At 39.1% G+C, this 15,794-nt stretch overlaps 1 protein-coding gene across 1 annotated transcript in view; it reads right to left on the reverse strand.

Annotated features, from left to right (window-relative positions):
• gcgrb (glucagon receptor b) overlaps positions 1 to 15,465 on the reverse strand; it is a 44,972-nt gene extending 29,507 nt beyond the window's left edge. The window contains exon 1 of the mRNA XM_034895887.1: positions 15,125 to 15,465. The gene's annotated coding sequence lies outside the window, so the exon portion shown is untranslated. The remainder of the gene's footprint in view (positions 1 to 15,124) is intronic.
• Between the last annotated feature and the right edge of the window lie 329 nt (positions 15,466 to 15,794).

Raw genomic sequence — 15,794 nt, forward strand, 5'->3', positions numbered from 1 at the left:
GTTTAAGTTACTTCCGCAGTGGTTGCACTTTTCCGAACCGGATGCTCTGTCCATCAATATATATACGGTCTATGATCTGAATCTGCAAAGTAACTAAAACTATAAAATAAATAGTAAAGTAAAACGTACAATAATTGATTCTGAATTGTAGTGTAGTAGAATTATAAAGTAGGACGCAAATGGAAATATTCAACTGAAAGTAGGCTACCTTACAACTGTATTGAAGAATTGTATACAGTAGTCACCATTCACCGCTGATGTCTCGCAAATGTAGAATCAGAGTGCATTTAAGAGTGCATTTAAATCCTGAGTAGATTTACTCCTAGACAGTTAGATATTAAGATAAGTACTTACTTTGTTAGGCTTCTCTGCCCACTGTTATTGGATCTGCTGCCTTAAGGTTAAAATTTGTGTTTGTTCCTCGGATTTTGCTCATTCTGCTGCTTTTTGCTGTTTGCGGTTAGCTGCTTTTGTGGCTTGCCTCTTGTCTTTCCTGCTTTTACTGTGGGTTCTGCTGCTTCTTGAACTTCTGGTGTGTGTTTGGCTCGATTTAATTTTGGATTTAATTTTGTGGTCTTACTAAAGGTGACTGAAACTGTTTAGGGTTATCAGACTCGCTTAGTGTGAAGTGTGGAGTTGGGAAGTGGTACTTAATGACTGTTCAGGTGCTGTGTTTCACTGCTTCACTGCAAACATTGCTGCAACTATCCGATCGTGTAGATAAATGCTGCATTAAATTGGAAGGATATGCCCTTCTAGTGCAGAAGGCAGCACAGGTTCTAATTCAGGCTTTAGTCATCTCAGGTCTAGACTACTGCATCTCCCTCCTGGCTGGCCTGGCTGCATGCGCCATCTGGCCCCTGCAGCTCATTCAGAACGCAACAGCTCAACTTGTCTCCAACTTCCCCAAGTTTTCTCACACTACACCGCTCCTCTGCTCTCTTCTTTGGCTACCAACTGCTGCCTGCATCTCCTTCCAAGACACTAGTACTTGCATACAGGGCAATGAACGGCCCAGACCCAGCTTACATCCAGGACATAATCAAACCCTATACCCCAACCTCTCCACTTCGCTCTGCATCAGCCAACCTGCTTGCTATCTAATAACTAATAACTAATATATATATATATATATATATATATATATATATATATATATATATATATATATATATATATATATATATATATATATATATATATATATGTATGTATACATGTATTTTTTTTCATATGGCTCTTTGGAGTTTTGCTTATTTAAAGCTAATGTACTTGCACTTACTACTTGGAATTTCAAGGTTGAAAACTTAATTGGAATTCACTTTGGATAAAAGCGTCAGCTAAATGACATTTAATATAATTCAGAATCAGTCTCTGTAGTCTTCACAAAAATGTTAGTCAACCAACAGGAAATAACATTACTCTTTTACTCAAAATCTTTTTTTTTCTGTCTGGTGCCAAAACGTTTGTGGTGTTGCTGAATTCTTAAAAAAATAAAACACCACTTAATTTCAGATTAAAATCTGTTGCAACTTCCAAAACTGAGATTGTAACGCAATAAAAACTCAGCAGCAATATTGCTTTGTCAACAACACCAATCAGGGTGGATCAAAAATACCTCATACACCTAACAAACGTTTGTGTGTGCGTGCGTTCGTGCGGTTGTGCATGCTTCCGTAAGTGTGTGAAAGAAGTGTTTCTGATAGTGATTAGATCTGGGAGGTGTAAACAACAGCAATCTCAATGTCTTCCTGCTTCAAAGCAAAATGACAGATAAAGGTGAAAAAGATGTTAAAAATTGAATTGATTTGAAAATGTAAGTAAAACTTAACAGGAAAAAAGAAGCAGACTGGGGCGCTCTGCAGGGACCAGTTGGCACACTGTAATAGGTATCACTGTAAGCTTCATTAATATAACAACACGACGCCTCGGCCATTGATCCAACAGCCTCAGGCTCTTCCTGTCACAAGATGAAGAAGCAAGAAAATATGAAGGAAAATCAATCATGCTGCTGAGAGCTGAGAGCTTAGAGTGCACACAAACATAAAATGACAAAGTGAAGAGACTAATCCTCAGTCAGCAGAAGAGGTTTTTAACCCACACCTTAACTGTTACTGAAGCACTTCTTATCAACAGCAAAGTTTCAATTTGTCGTCATTAATTTTACGTATAAAAAGCATGTGCAGAGATCACTCCTGTTTTAATTTCCTGGGTCATCTGGGAAGAAGTGAGGATGTATGGTCCTGTGGGAAAAATACTGCCTCAACCCCCATCCCTCTTTTTTTGTCTTATGAATGAAAACATTTAAATAATGTATTAAGGTATTTTCCACGGGCCATCAGAAGCTATGTACACCTTGAAACTATATTTATTTGACTTATTTAAATTTTTACATCAAGTTTTATGTTACTGTTGTCTCTATTCAAACCTTTATTTAACCAGGATCAAAAACTCCTTGAGATCTAAAAATCTCTTTTACAAGAGTGTCTCTATCATGTGGACATGGGTCGGTGGACATGGGACAAACTAATGAAGAACGTCTACCAAGATAAAAACCTTCCATTTCAAAAAGGTACACTGAAAGTGTGTCACATGTTACTTTATGAGTCAAAGTCACATTCATGGCTATAAATTAGTTTTACTGTGAGGCCACATCCAAACTAAGCTATGATCAAACAGACAACAATGTTGGACAAAAAAAGCCTCCTAATTTACTTTAATGAGGCCATTGTGTTGGCACAGTTGAGGTGCCGAGTCAGGGGGATGGAGGGAAAAACAAACAGTGAACCTTGTTTGACATTTACTGCAACAACAACCTAACGTCATTCAGCAAGGCCACTCAAATATGAGTAAGCAGTAAAGCAATTTGAGGGGGGATTAGAGGGAATGCTGTAACTCTTGTTAGCAACATAATCAAAATGTATGCCACTTGTTAACCTGCCCCCCTCTCATTCTGCAAGACGCAGAGAGAGGTAAGGGGCAGAGGGGTTGTCTAGTTTAAAATGTTAGTCTAGTCTTCCTGACTCATTGATTCCTTATCTCTCTAAGGTTTGAGCAAGTTAGAAGCCATTGCCCCAACCATGGCTCTGAAATATCCGTAGCCCGTAACCTTTGCTGTGTGTCAATAAGTCCATGGCGCTGTCCGTGGTGCTGAAGAGGCAGACCCATTTTTTTAACGTGATCGCGCCTTTTTCCCTCATTCCCACCCTTCTGTCAGTTTGGTCTTGGAGCTATAATATTTTCTATGCAATAGCTTCTATGGCAGTTTACTTTAAAGAACCGGTCTTCTTTTTGAATTTAAATGAATTGAATTGAAATGTCTTTAATGTCCCCAAGGGGCAATTTGGTTCACTACAGGTAGCCAAGACATACACAATTGCACAAAAACACATAAAAACAGGAGATAATAAATTGATTAGAAAATAAATACACGTGTACACTAAACTTAAAAAAGAAGAAAAAAAACATGTGCTGTGACATGAGCAGGGATGGCAGATGACCTATAGTTTGTTGAGAAACCCATCCGCTGATGGTACAAATGTCCTCAGGTATCTGTTAGACCTGGTACGTTTTCCTCCCTAATGGTAGGAGTTTAAACTCTGAGTGTAGTGGGTGCGTAATGTTAGCCAAAAGCTCTGTGTGGCTCTGGCCTCACACACATACCCAATGCTATAGAGGTCAGTGCCAAATATGTTACAACATATGTTTACAGTTTATCCCAGACTGTTTTGTTCATTACACTCAAATTGCCAAACCAGCAGATCATAGCAAAGGTTAAAATTGATTAAACAAAGGATGAGTAAAAGGTTTTCAAAAGTTATTTGTTAACATAAGACCCCTTCAACTTTCTTTAAAAACAGTCTCTGATTGGCTTTTTTTCATATAAAGTCTGTGTTAGCTTCAAAGTTCAATTCATCATCTAAAATGGTGCCCAAGTACTTGTGGCTTACCACAGCTAATGCTGTGCCATTAATCAACGTTGGCAAAGCGGAGGATCACTAGGGTGCTCACATTGCACCACCCCCCCCCCCCCCCCCCCCTTTATAACAATTAACAAATAGCCTACTGTGTATGTGCACATAAATGACTCAGTGAAATTAAATAATTATAATTATCATAATTATGCTGTTCACCATGTGATCATTGTGTGGGTGTGATAACTTTGAAGTTATAAAATCCTTTTATGAACAGCATGCAGCCGTCTGATAGGCCCTATGAACTCATTAAGTCATTTAAATCAGTCTTTCATCTTTAGCCCTTTTCATACATTAAACAAGGTATTCTTCTAGTGTTAAATATCATTGTATTTTACATCCATCCAGCAGAATAATATTAAATTCACTGAGCAAAGAGCATATTTGACAGTTTTTAGAGAGTAAGAACACCAAAGGCATTTGGTCCAAACAAACAAAGGCTACACTATTTCTTTAAAAAAATAAATGAATAAATACAGCACATTTGTGCTGGAAATGTGTGTGTTAATAAATGTCCTGGTATTGTAAGATTGGCATGGAGTCAGGGAGCTGTCATGAAAATAATTTAATACATATTAATATAAAACTTTATGTCCCCTGCCCCCTCCTACCCAGGTTTGAAGTTCACCAAAGTTGCCAGGGAGACCGCAGCATTCAACAACGTTGCTAGACGCTTGTCTCACATATCCAGACATCGCTCCACAGTACAGCGGCGTATCTAACGTTAGATGCTGGCTATACTGACAGTCACAAAAGTCTGTCTAACAGACAGACTTGTTCAGGTTAGAATTACATTAGGAAACGCTAAAAACATAACAACCTCGCTGTCCTTTCCACCCAACGGACAGGCACACTTCCTTGGCTTAGAATTACTTCAAATTTTTAGATAAGTGGGTAAATTGTTTGGTCACTACGGGTCTTGTTGGACTTGTGTCGTCATTTTTTAGTAAGATGTTAATACTGTGGGACAAATGTCTTGGGAAAGTGTGCATGTCTGCATTTTTGTGTTGTGGAGGTTGTAGTGACAGTAGAGGTGAATGGGTCCCAGAGGTGAACGTGCGCTAGGATCCTGTGGGGTCAAACATGCGGGAGGCCCTGAGAAATCTTAATTAGCCTCTTAATCCATCATGCTGTATTGATCTGGGCTTGGCAGGCATCCTAAACACTGATGTTTGACAATGATCAGCTGTGTGGCCAAGGCTAATTGTTCAGCTGATCTGAGTGAGATTGTTTTTTAGGTTTTGACCTAGCATGTTAAACCAAAATGAATATTTTACAATAGACCTCAAGTAAGAAGAAGTTTTGTAATTAGATGACTTGTTGCTACTAAAGGATCAATATCCTCAATGCTCAGTGTGTTGCTATCCCTGCCTGCTCGCTATGGACCAGGATCTGTGACTGTGATACTATGTTTTCGTGATGAAAACCAAACCTGAGCACACTGCCGCAGCTAAAATTGAGATCATAATTGAATCTGCTAAATTCTGTCACTGTCAAGCTTTTTGGTAGAAATGGCATCACAAATACATTTCAGGTATTCAGCAGAAACACTCAGTCAATTCTAAAAGATATATTAACTGCAGCCCAAAGTATTCCACTCTGTCATCCATCCCTGTTTATTTTAACATGTATTCCAATAGATACCAAATATAATCCACTTCTTCTACCTAATATTGGCTCTTCCTTTTTCCAACTTCCTGTCCTTGTTTGGCCCAGTTGACTAATTCTGGAAATCATCAGGATGGATTAGAAAACAAGCCCAGATTCTGTCAAAATAATTTAAATTATGACTTGCAATTGACTGCGATTAATACAGTTGTTGCAAATACACAGTAAAAAGACACCAATGATCAGGAATTATATTTAAAGGTCCCATGGCATGACAATTTCACTTCATGAGTATTTTTAACATTAATATACATTCCCCCAGCCTGCCTATGGTCCCCCAGTGACTAGAAATGGCGATAGGTGTAAACAGAGCCCTGGGTATCCTGCTCTGCCTTTAAAAAAATAAAAGCTCAGATGGGCCAATCTGGATTCTTGATCCTGTCATAAGGAGAAAGTTTACCTCCGCTTTCTCTGCTTATCCTTCCCAAAAAATTTGGCCCACCCATGAGATAGAGACATCATGGCTTTCAATCTTAGAAATGGCACATACTATGGAAAGCTCAATGTGGGACTAGCTCCAGTGGCTATAATTCTGCAGAGCTGAAATCTGGGAAAGTAACACTAGATATGGTATTAGGGAACCACTAAGGCCTATAAAAAAGCGTCCAATGAGCACCATGTCATGGGACCTTAAGTTATATGTTATACTGGTGCATTTTAGTGATGTACACTACCGGTCAAAAGTTTGGGGTCACTTCTAATTTCCATTCCACTCCATTATAGACAGAATACCAGGTGAGATCAGTTTCTTTGTTTTTTTTTTAACCAGGGCAGCAGTGTTCAAATTACATTATGTGCTTACATAATTACCAAAAGTGATCTCCAATGAATTGGTGTCAAAATTTCTGTTATTTTTTTTAAAACAAATTAGTAAACACAATGTGTCTTTTGAACAATGAATGAATGGTTGCTGATAATGGGGATTGCAGATATTGCAATAAAGATCAGCGACCCACTCAGATCAGCTGGTATTCTGTCCATAATGGAGTGGTATGGAAATTTGTAAGTGACCCCAAACTTGTAATCGGTAGTGTATGTTTGTGGTGTAAAATCTTTTGAGAGCACTGCATTACTTTGTCGAAGCTCACATTGGACAGTTTCAAATTGATGCCGCAGAACCAGAGATTACATCTTTTGTATTCCACACACTCTTCTTCCTTGACAAAACACGGCTCCCACATTACCCACAATGCAACTCAACCACCCACAGTTCCGTTGGAGATTCTAGAGTGTTATACCTCAGACACCTAACAGCACTGAGCTGCTAACCTCAAGCAGAAATGAGGGGCTGGGTACAGATGTCTGGTAAACTCATTGCTTTTTAATTCTACACTCCCTTTTTTTAATTAGGCAAACTTGTAGTCTTCAGACCCGACACCAGACACTACTCGGGTGACATCACTTATCAGACTTTTCACAGCTCTGGAGCCAAAAAAGGCTTCTTACAACTTATTTCACATAAACATTAGTACCTTCCAAACCCTGTAATCTGACTTTGATGTGTGAAGCCATATTTTCCTTTGAATTATTGTAGTCATTGTCACTGAATAACTTGTGTTGCACATTTTTGATGTTTTGAAGGTTTTGAAGGTTTTGTTCACACATTAGTTTGAAAAAGGGTGATGAAAGTGTAAATACAGCCACAGTTCAATTCCAACTAATCCAAAATGAACCTGGAACTACAGAGAACCACCCAATTATATATTAATGGCTCTCCAGTCTGTAACTGAGAAATCATTCATACATTTCTTTAGTGCCACAGGCCTGACTGTGAACAGCACAGTCTGCCTCCACCTGCCTCAGTGCTTTCTCTCAATGTCACACTGAATGGAACACAGTGTTGCTGCTCTGATGACATACTGCATTAAATAACCCACATGTTCTTCAATCAGAGGATCAAGGCAGTTACCCAGAAGCTTACATTGCCATCCTGTGAACTGTGAGCCTGTTACTATTATAATATTACTGCTTGAGTCTACAGTCACGTTTGCACCTTTGTGTGTCTGTACGTGAGCACAGCGGTGCTTTTAACTACATGCTATGGCAACATGCATAGAAGGTATACAGTTAACCATTATCACCCTCTTCATTTGTTGATAGCAGTTCACATAAAATACAGCTGATGCTGATAGGATTGTCAATAGTTTTGCAAGTATTTGGTCATTAACCAAAGTAAAATTTTTACTTGATGATGCTAGAAAAAGTCATTATATTTCATCCTGAGAGGAACAATAATGCCTTTAAAAAATGTTATCGCTATCCACACTATAGAGGTTGAGATACTGAATTAGTGGGTGGACCAAGCCACCGACAGATCGACACTGCCATCCCTAATCATGCTGCTAACGTGGCTAAAAGGTAAAAGGAATCATTTCTAACTGCTGCAATTGTTCTGGGTACTGTTTGTGTTGAGTGTTCTGTATTTTTCTTATGATATAGAAAGTTTGCACCTCTCATCCTTGTAAGCTACTCAACAGAATGCATCTAATTAAATCTAGATAAAAGTTTTAAATGATTTTGCCACATCTCTGAATTCCCTGTTAAAAAACAGCTGAGTGTGCTGAAAGTGTGCTGTGTGTTAGACTTTATTAATTTAAATTAAATACTTTTTAATGTATTGTTAATTCGCAAACAATTTTTCAAGGCCAACATTGAGACAATGGATGGCAAGTTTTTTGGGGCTGGAGTGGACTAACTTTAGGATAAACTTCAGTTGTTCCATAGAGAGCTGGGATAATGGTTGTCCCAACAACAGGAGTCATGACAACAGAAGAGCAGCAAAACTTCAACAATTGTTGGGTATCACTGAAAGACATAGAGGGGTAAGTTATATCCTAGAGGGTAAATGTGCACCTGAGTAATTATAAATCCTATAAGTCTTTCCCATACCAGCACATACACATGCACTATAAAGTACGTATGGACTTCCACGCCGGCCAGACAAAACCTCATTCAGTTAAGCTCAGAAGGACAACACCGGTATGCCAGTGTTGATCTCAGCACTGACAAGCCTGAACAGATCCAGATTTATTCCTTAAATTGTGGGCATGTGTGTGTGCATCTAAGACATAGAGTTAGCTAAAGAAAAATGCATTTGCCCACATGGATTAAAAAAAAAAGGAGGCAAGTTATGTACAGTAATTAATGAGTGGGTCAGTTGGAATTTATCTGCATCAGAAAACAGCAGCGATAGTGGATATGTGTTTATGTTGCTTAGGTCTTGTTTTATTATGTCTTAATTCATGTTTTACTAGGTTGTCTTGTCATACACTTTTGTCTTGTCATTCCACTTTCCCTGGTGTCACCAGTGCAAATTGAATTTTGTTGTTGTGTGCAATGACTATAAAGGCGTTCTATTCTATTCTATTATATTATGTGTTGATGGTGTCAAAACGTTGCGTTTGACTCATCAGACAGACATCACAGACAAACTCAATTTCTCCCCTCTCTCTCTCTCTCTCTCTCTCTCTATCTCTCTCTCTCTCTCTCTCTCTCTCCCTCTCCTCTTGCTCTGTCTCCCTTCCCAGCTGTGTATGCTAGATTACATTATATATTAGAACTTTATGTATAATGGATCAGCTCAGAGGCAGTGGATCCCTTGCCTTTGGTTCATTTGCTGAACCTTGTAAAACCAACAGCACTGCAGGAAAAGCTTAGCCTAGGAACCCGATAAATATATTAGCTCATGTTTCATTTGTTCTGGCAAATATGTCTGGTCTCCCTCCCGTTCAGACAGATTTCCAGCCAACCAGATCCTGGCCTGGACATCACAACCATTTATCTCATTTGGGGCATGTTTGATGCAAGGACTGACATAACTTTCTGTTGAAATACTGTTTACAAATTCTGATGACAAAAACACTTGTTCACAGACATTAATATACGCCATCACAGCTCATCTCTGCACGCTGTAGTCTGATTACATTTTGATCAGCACTGGGTCTCATGTTTTGTTGCTCTGATTGGTTGTAGGTCTATCCAGTTGCGTCCAGAAGCATTTTGGTCCTGGGCGAAACGAACAAAATCCAAAATGAGCTCAGAGGTTCTAGACTAACTTGCATTTGTGATGTGGTCATTGTAATCTCAGTCTAGGAAAAGTCAATCTGTCTCCACCCCATTGGGAGGAGGGCCACTACTTCATGGCCGCCAACAAAACTCAGCAAAGATGTTCCTGCTTGGGGGATATTCAGCAGCATTGCCACAACGCTTGCATCTTTCTCAGCCGCCATTACGGAACTATAACTCAAACTAGCGCACAACCTCAATGTAATCATTTTTAGCCACGCCCTCTGTTTGCTGATTTGACCGGTCAAGATTTGACCGGAGAAAATCTGTGAATATGCCGCAAACCCAGACGTAGCAGGAAAATGAAAATTGAGCCGACGTACGTAGGAGGACGGAGCCTGGCTAGTAGTAACTGAGATATTTCCCAAAAAACAAAGATGTCAGTTTAATGGTGGCGCTCAAGGGGTGAATAATGTGTGCACAAAATGTAATCGCAATCGTTGTTGAGTAATTTCAACAAATTTGAACTAAAGTGGTGGTCCGACAGAATGATCAACATCCGCAGAGCCATGCTGCCAGTGTGGATACAAGATACCTGGCTGTCTTAAATATTACGTTGTTTCAACCAGACAGTTGGAACTACTTAAAGAACTGGGAGTTTTAGCATAAATCACTCAAGATATCTGGTTACTTACGGAACATTGTAGCCATTGTCAAATTAAATCACCTTTTGTTTCTGGTGAGTATATTGTCCAGCCCTTGTCTCACTTGTCTACACATAGTTCTTCTCTTTTCTGTTTTATCATTCTCCTCCCTCCTCACACATTTTTTTATTCATAATGAAGCTCATCAAACATCATTTGTCTTTGAGTGTGGACAAAATAGTAATTTGTCCAAACATACCTTAACGCAACGTAATGCCACTGTGGAACTCCCAAGTGGGGGATCAAATGAAAGTCAAGGGTGCAGGTGAGGGCACAGGGGAGGGAAAATGTGCTGATCACACACACAGTCACATACACATACAATGCATTGATGAGCAGAGGTGGGAGAGTTTCAATTTTACGCTTCAAGAAAGAGTGATAGAATTTAGGGTGATTCAGACTGCGGCTATTTGAGAGCGAGCATTGCAGATGGAATGGAAGTGTTAGGGAGTAGAGATGTTGAGGAGGGTACAGCGATGGTTAATGTACAGTGTGAGGAGATAGTAAAATAGAAGGGAAGGAGGGAACACATACAGCATAAACACAAAGGCAGTGTGTTTAACTGACTCCCTTATTTCATTACCATTAATGGGTGAGATAAGACATTTAGATACGGGTCAAGAACACTGACCCGTACCTATGAAGAGGGAGTGGAGGAGTAAAGGTATAATGCAGGTTTATAAATCAATGTGATGGACTGATGGTTTTCAATTTCACCTTCAGTCAGATAAACTCAAAGAGCAGCGTAATGATTAGATTTGTCCAGATAGTCATCGATGAACACACACACAGTGGCATTGCAGGCACACGCATTAACATCCCAGTATGAGTGTATTAGAGCTGAAAGCCGCAGTCACATTTCAATTTACTTGTCTGTTGAAGTGCTTTTTCAACTTTATTTTTTGTATTACTATCACCGCTCTCATTGCGTAATTTTCAACTGCAGTGGCCAGCTGTTTTCAGCAAATGCCTGCTCAGCACCAACATACAACATAGTGGAGCATTTAGCAGCTTATGAGTCAGATACTTACCTCAAGAGTTGTTGGTGACATTACAGAGCTAAAAGGGAGTGAATAATGGACTTAAATTCATTAGACCTTACTAGAAAAACGACTCCAAATGAATTAGAATGTGTGTGTTTAACCTTACAAGGTGCCATGTGCAGATATTTTTGAAGGTGAGAATTTAAAAAATATGGCCACTGTATATGAGAAAACACTGAACATAATCTAGGGTTTTGCAGAATTGTTTTTTTTTTATTTTTGTAGAAGTGTAGGAATTCTTGCCGCACCTGCAACTCTTATATCCGTAAAGAAGGCTTATCAATTTAAAACATCTGTAAATCGTGCAGCTGCATGTCCCACCGTCTTACGCTAATTTATTAGATTACATAGTTAACCACAAGTGCATCTCATTTTGATGATGACATCACCATCAGAATGAGATTAATTAATGTGATTTTCCCTGACACATAACATGTGTGTCTGTTTAACCAGGCAGGGGCAATTTGCTCCTAATGTGCTTGTGTGTGTGTGTGTGTGTGTGTGTGTGTGTGTGTGTGTGTGTGTGTGTGTGTGTGTGTGTGTGTGTGTGTGTGTGAGAGTGTGTGTGTGTGTGTGTGTGTGTGTGTGTGTGTGTGTATGTGTGACCACAGCATGCGTCAGAAACCAGTCTGGGTAAATGTTGATTAAATCAACAATTGTTTTTATAGGGAGACCTTTTCTCAGCACACGTGCATGTTAATGATATGTAAAGTGTGCTGGACAGAGAGACTAATGTGATCACTCACCCCGTACCTCAACCCACCTTAATAAATAAATAACACAAAGATCAAATGGAGGACTCAGAAAATGAAATATGTAAGACTTTTTTTTACAAAAAGCTCATTCTGTCTTTCTCTCTCTCTCTCTCTCTCTGTTTCTCTTTGTTAACAGCGGTCCGAAAACTTTGAAGTTCTTGCAAGAAGCACAAACCATTCTATTAGCACCAAATCAGTGTATCACACCCCGGCTGCATCGGCAACCATCACCTCGTTTAACATGCGTCATTGACAACCATTGCACGTAATAGTCAAGACATTCTAAGGCGCAAAAAAACTGTGCTTTTCATTGTAGAGAGATGGCATGTGTTGACACTGAAATAGGAAATAGGACAATGACATATCCTAACAGGTTTATGTGTGCCAGCCTCCACCGTATATTGACATCTGAATTTTAGTTTGAAACTGTTACATAATCAATATAAGGAGACACAGGAGGGAGGGGTGTGATACTTCATTACTTACTAGCACACGTAGTAGTAAATGTAAACATTATGAAGTCAAATGTAAGTCTATTGTAAGGTAAAGGTTCAATCACTTTATGCCACACAAGGAAAATGTAATTCATTGAGCAAGAACTAACTCCCAGAAGTAATCTAATATACTGCTATGTGGACTCCTGAGTCAAAGCAATCACCTTCTTCAAACAATGGTCCCAACAGGCTCCATCCACCGTCCGGCTGACCTAGACTTGCCCAGTTTTGTTTTAAAACAACCCTCTTTGTCAAAGGTTTACCCTGTGAAAGCTCCAGCTTTTTGACAATCATTTGTCATCAGTTTGTCTGCTTTCATCTTTGAAGGCAATGTCTATCTTTTATAAATGTTCTTGGTCTGTGCACCTACCCATCCTGACGAGGCAAATAAAAACATCAGCCATCATAAACTGTACGAAAGAGTAGTCTGATGTCTGAGGAAACCACGGAGCCCACAGGCAGGACATCTTAGGATCTTGGATAGTGAACACATGCACAGAAGAGAAGCAAAAGGCCAACACAAACACCAACTAGAAGGCATACAAGGTGTACATACATACAAATGTACAGCATACATTTGAAAATCCGGATCAGATTTCTCACCCCCTTTTAAAGCCAGAGACAATATTCAAATGGCCTGGGATGAGAGTTGAACTTATCTGAGGAGGATATGTCAATGAGGATTTGTCAATGAGGTATAGAGAATCATGGCACCAGCACAAAAATAATATAATATATAAATACTGTGAACACACCTCCTGAAATTACAGAAGGCCATAGAGAGTGTGTGTATAACAGGTTTTTTTTCACATAGGGCTGCAAGTAACACTTATTTTTATTCACAATTAATCTACTGATTGTTTACTCGATTAGTTGTTTCACAGCCAAAGGTGATAAGTTTGGATCTCAAAGATATTTTGTTTCTTACATAGCAGCAAATCAGCACATTTGCAACGTTGGAATCAATAAATACTTGCCATTTTTTATCAAAATTTGACTAAAATTATCAATTAATTATCAAAATACTTTCAAATGAATTTCCTGTCATTCAACTGAGTAAATTGCTAATTGAGTAATTGTTGCAGCTCTATTATCACAGAATAATAATTGTATATAATAATATAGCATTGAGTTACGGGCTACCGTAAACTAATGGTTGATGTCCGCGGGCAAACTCTCAGCCCCTAAAGGTATATTGCAGGGACTGTGGTTCCAGCTGCATCAGGACATAATAATTCTTCTGTGCAGATGTCGACTGTAAGCAGCAGAATAACCAGAAGGGATTGCTTAATGTCTACTGATAAGATGATTACCTACGTTTTTACAAAATATTTTTCGCATGCAGTTTCAGACGACATCAGTGCCTGTTGTGTCATAATTTCAAAATAATTATTCAGCAATCACCTTAGAATGAAGCAAAATTGAATATTCACACCTATTGTGTGACCAGCTTTGTGCAGCACTTCATATCACACAACCTGCCCCTTTTGTTTGAGCTACAATAATACAAAAGTGGTATACCAATATCAATAAGAGTCTGCACTTTCATATTCATGGATTTGTAGGAAAACAAAAAAAGACATAGCCTATTTATCATACTTCAAGTGACCATATTCCTCTAGTTAACCATGAGCAAAGAAGCTGCAATAGGCCTCCGATATCTATGGATTCATATTCTGTGCTTTTGTCTTTCTTATCATTTTATCCAATGTCTTAAACAACTACATACAGCAGGTTTACAATACTTTATAATAAGGACTACACAGTTTGAGTAGTCACCAGGGAACACATGAGGAACGATAAGAAAGCAGGACTCAGGAATGAATCATGAGGAAGGTGGTCAGCAGGATTGATTCTCAGATATTCATTAACTAATTATTACTTAATAATTCATTAATATAGGGTCTCCATGTCTGTTCTCTGTAACTCATCATTATGATAGTGCTCCATTAGTTAGGGAAGTACCTCTTATAGATTAATGATGTTTACCGGTTTGTGCTATAGCTCCAGAAAAGACTTACAAATAGAAACAAACCAAATAGATTAGAATACTGTTGAAAAGAGATATAGGCCTATATTTCAAAAAGAAACTACCATACATCAGTATGCTACGTTGTAGAGGAATGAAACAGTGAAACAGTATAACCAGTGCATATGCAATGACAGGTGTATGATAAATTATTTGTGTAATGCTTAGTTAGATCACCAGGTCATGATGGGGACAAGCAGATAGTGAGTTAAAACACAGTGGACTTGGTTTGCTGTTCATACAGATTAAAATACGACAGACCAGTTGCTTGTTTAAACACGACACGGTTATTTTATCGCAGTCCTCTAATTCCTTAGAATAAGATAGAAATAAGAAGACCATGCACTCGTGCCCCTTAAAAAGTTGAGGCTGCCCTTCTCTTCCAGAATAAAACTGTTCGGAGTACAGGGTGAAGCAAACGTAACCCCTAAACCAACAAACCGAGTTTTTACCTTAGCGTCCAGACCTCCTCGTGCGCCACTGGCACCCCCACACCGCCCGCTGCTCATCTCTCGGCCGGACCCATCACCGCAAGTAGAGTGCAAAGAGCACAGCACGCATCACCGTGTCCAAACGTGGAGAAACAAACAGGCTAAAACAAAGGAGCTGAGGATGAAAATTAAGAAATAAGAAGAAAGACTGGCCTTTTGAGTTCTCAACTTTTCCCTTGTCCAGTTCTGTCCAGGCTTACTTTTCTTTCTATAAAAAACTTTCCTAAAGGAAATCTCGCTCCTGTTGCAGTGGTGAAGTGCATCTGAAAGAGGCTGAATGTTCCGCTGTCAGTCCTCAGCGCCTCCGATATCTCTCACACTAGTCAGAATGTACAGGCTTACTTCCGGTGAAAGGTTTCAAAATACAACTCAAACTGGTGAACGTGTTGCATCGTCTGTAGATTAAGCGCTTTCAAGATCTGTGTGTGCTCGTGTGCATGTGCGTGTGTGCGTGTGTGTGTGTGTGTGTGTGTGTGTGTGTGTGTGTATGTGTGTGTGTTCTATTAAGAAATCAGACAGCAAACATAAAGTGGAGTATAGTTGATTTTTGTAATTTGAGGCTGTGAAACAGAATGTAGCAATGGCTATAGTTGTATGGCTATGTAGATGTAAAAAAAAAATACAAAAAGCA

The sequence above is a fragment of the Etheostoma cragini genome, chromosome 2, assembly GCF_013103735.1.
Source record: "Etheostoma cragini isolate CJK2018 chromosome 2, CSU_Ecrag_1.0, whole genome shotgun sequence".
NCBI classification, from domain to species: domain Eukaryota; kingdom Metazoa; phylum Chordata; class Actinopteri; order Perciformes; family Percidae; genus Etheostoma; species Etheostoma cragini.